The 3,815-nt window shown below is 45.1% G+C and overlaps 1 long non-coding RNA gene across 1 annotated transcript; it reads right to left on the bottom strand.

Moving 5' to 3' along the window:
• Positions 1 to 343: 343 nt before the first annotated feature.
• LOC145419791 (uncharacterized) lies at positions 344 to 1,367 on the bottom strand. The gene is made up of 2 exons (XR_013901133.1): positions 1,177 to 1,367; positions 344 to 1,054 (listed from the first exon to the last, which is right to left on the bottom strand). It is a non-coding gene; the product is annotated as an uncharacterized LOC145419791 (long non-coding RNA).
• Between the last annotated feature and the right edge of the window lie 2,448 nt (positions 1,368 to 3,815).

Raw genomic sequence — 3,815 nt, 5'->3', positions numbered from 1 at the left:
GTCTAATATTTACATTTAGCATAACTGCAACATTATTTATTCTTTACAGGATTTTAGAACTCTTTATCTTCTCTTACCATGTGACCATGAATTTAGATAAAGTAGTAAAAGATGTATTCAAATTATTGTTTGTAGCTGACACAAATATTTACTTGCTGTTCAGGGGGGGGGGACCTAAAGGAGCTACTGGATTTGGTCAAGTCACAAATGTGCAAAATGAAAAAAAAAAGGGTTTGACAGAAACAAACTATCATAAAAGTAAAACTAAAATTATGTAGAGATTGTAAAAGATTCTTGAATCAAATTCAGAAATTGTAAAAGAAATTGTGCAGATATGTATAGATGCTGTGGACATTTAAAGATTTAATGAAATAAGCCAAAAATATCATATAAAACATATACATGACATTTCCATCAACTGTTTACACACTCTGTGTTTGCATTCCTCTGTGTGTTTATGTGCACATAGTCCATCTTTATTTTTAAATTTCTCTGCATCTGTCCCATCACATGTTCCCCTCTTCATTCTCACTTTGTTTTTGCCAACACAAGCCCACCTGTTTCTGCTAAAATCAGTTAAACTGGTGATCTGCTGCTAACATCTGCTGCAGTGTTGTTCATACTGCAGCAGCACAGACATGACAGCAAACTGTCAACAGGTCCTTTCTGCATGAAACAAAATAGCATCAAGTCCACAAAAGGACTGAGCAGGATCATGGCCAAACTTACATTTCTGACAAAAGATAATAGAATTACTGCAGGCAAGACCAACACAAAGTAATTCAGGTGCAACAGAAACAAAGTTCCTATAATTCTTCGTTTTTCCTCAGCAGGAACTGAGGTGGCAGCAGGCAGAGCTTTGAGGGTCCCAGCTAAACAAAGAATGAACAGAGGGGCAGGGTAGAAGGTAAAAAGATAGATGCGTTCATGTTGGGGTAGTAATATTGCAAGAGAGATAGTGATAACACACACGGTCCAGACCAGAACAGAGACCAAAATAGAACCTTTAGTTTGTCTTATGAAGTTCAACATTGGACAGGTGATGAAAAAATACCTGCAACACAAAACAGACAGTATTCTGATTGATGCGGTAGACAATAGTTTGACTGTAAGGATGCTTCAAGTCACAATAAAATGTAGTATACTTGCATTGAAAGATATATGAAAGATAAATACCTTTCCAGAACAATGCAGGTTTTGAAGTTGAGACTAGTTGTAACACCGAAGAAGACAAACACTGCAGAGACACCGGTGGGCTGATGATGGTCTTCCAGTTTAGCCAGCCAAAGAACTGGAGCACAGAGCTGGATTAGATTGGAAACCAGGATGTATATGTAATAGGGGGCAGGGCCTGGATCCCTTCGTCTCTGCAGAAAATATGACATTTACAATATTAAGCCATTTTTTATATAACTATATATTTTGCCTTACTGTATTCAGTGTCTAGTGTCTCTGCAAAGGAAAGTGGACCAAGAGTCCTTTTTACCTTGATAAATAAAAATTATTGTTCCAAAGGCTTTTTTATATTTCCCCCTTCCTACTCATTAATAAGGACATATAACTAAACACTATATAAGGTTTAAGGATTTAAAGGTTACTGTCCAGGGCTGTGTGCAGCAGGCAGGAATGGAGGACCCAAAATGCAGACTCCAGGAGGCAAACTGTAAACTAAAAAAACAGCTTTCTTGCTGAACACCTGAAAAACCAACACTATCTAAACTGGGAATACAAATAAAGTAAAATAGACAGGCAGGCTAGCAGACAGAACACAAGGTGGAACTAAATAATAGAAACCTTAAATCAAAGAATATCGATAACCAAATCATAACCACTGGCTCGACAGACCTTTAAAACTAAATCGAGAATGTGTTGGGTAGGTTCTTTTATTTTCAACAAAGCCAACTGAGTCTAATAATACAGCGGTCCCCAACCCCCGGGCCTCGGACCGGTACCGGGCCACAAGAGTTGAGGCTCAGGTGTGAAATGTATAGTTTTCAGGGTTTTTATCGGTTTTCAGCGTTATTTTGTTATCGTTTTTATCGTTAACTCTGTTTTCCTGGGTCTTTTCACGTGTGTTATGAATAAATCTTCTTTTTTTCAGTACCGGTACTAGTTTTATTATGTTGTATTTATCCGCGACACCTTAAAGGCCGGTCCATGTAAATATTGTCAGGCATAAACCGGTCCGTGGCGCAAAAAAGGTTGGGGACCGCTGTAATAATGGTAAATGGCCTGTATTTATATAGCGCTTTACTAGTCCCTAAGGACCCCAAAGCGCTTTACATATCCAGTCATCCACACATTCACACACTGGTGATGGCAGCTACATTGTAGCCACAGCCACCCTGGGGCGCACTGACAGAGGCGAGGCTGCCGGACACTGGCGCCACCGGGCCCTCTGACCACCACCAGTAGGCAACGGGTGAAGTGTCTTGCCCAAGGACACAACGACCGAGACTGTCCAAGCCGGGGCTCGAACCGGCAACCTTCCAATTACAAGGCGAACTCCCAACTCTTGAGCCACGATCGCCCAGATTAAATGCCATGTTGAGGCTGTCATTTTTAGCATCTACATCAGTGGTGGGCAGCTCCAAGCCTCAATAGCCAGTGTCCTGCATCAAGAAGTGTTCTTGATCCAACACAGCTGATTTAAATAGATAAATTACCTCCTCAACATGTCCTGACGTTCTCCAGAGGCCTGGTAATGAACTAATCATTTGATTCAGGTGTGTTGACCCAAGGTGAGATCTAAAACGTGTCACGGCTGCCGAGGCGAGCCGTGTGGATTTAGAAGGAGGACCCAAGATGCAGGCAGTGGATGAGATACCGGTGGTTTTATTTACAGAGGTGTAGTGGCAAACAAACAGTGGGGCATAACAAACAACTAAAGACACCTAAACTGGGAGAACTTAAAAATAACAGACCTGGGAGCATACGACAACTGATGATGAATAGCAGAGAGACGAGGAACAGGACACTGTGGAACACAGGGTAACAGACTGACACGGAGTTACACGGAGGAACACAGCTGGGAGGAATCTGGGCTGACGGGACAGGGGAAACGTAAACTGATCACACTCACATACGACACGGACCTTCACAATAAAACAGGAAACTCAGATACATGGAACCAGACAAGACATTGAACTAAACAGACAGATTCACAAACAGATGGGGAGACACCATAGACAGACAGGTACAGACGCAGACTTAGAGGCAGATCGAAAATAACACAGAACTTAAACAATCATCATCTAGAAAATGATAACAAACCAAAAGCGCTGGGTCACCGACCCAGGACCATGACAGTACCCCCCCCCCCCTCAAGGGCTGGCACCAGACAGCCCAGCAGAAACGAAAAAACGGACCAAAACAAAACAGAAAACAACCCGACCAGGGCGGGCGGAGGGGGCCCAGGACGGAGGGACAGAGTCCAAAAAGGCCCAGATGGTCAAGTTCAGGAGGCCGACCATGCGAATGGCAACGGGGCAGGTCCGGATGCCGGCCGCGCAGTAGGCAGTGGCGTGGAAACAGTTCTGGGGGCCGACCGTGCGGACGGCAACGGCGGCGTGGAAACAGTTCTGGGGGCCGACCGTGCGGACGGCAACGGCGGCGTGGAAACAGTTCTGGGGGCCGACCGTGCGGACGGCAACGGCGGCGTGGAAACAGTTCTGGGGGCCGACCGTGCGGGCGGCAACGGCGGCGTGGAAACAAGTCCGGAGGCCGACCGTGCGGGCGGCAACGGCGGCGTGGAAACAAGTCCGGGGGCCGGCCGTGCGGAAGGCAGTGGCGGCGTTCAGGAGGGCGTCCACGGT

This window comes from Astatotilapia calliptera, chromosome 13, assembly GCF_964374335.1.
Source record: "Astatotilapia calliptera chromosome 13, fAstCal68.1, whole genome shotgun sequence".
NCBI classification, from domain to species: domain Eukaryota; kingdom Metazoa; phylum Chordata; class Actinopteri; order Cichliformes; family Cichlidae; genus Astatotilapia; species Astatotilapia calliptera.
The sequence above is the reverse complement of the archived record's forward strand: the minus strand, read 5'-3'. Positions and strand labels throughout refer to the sequence as shown.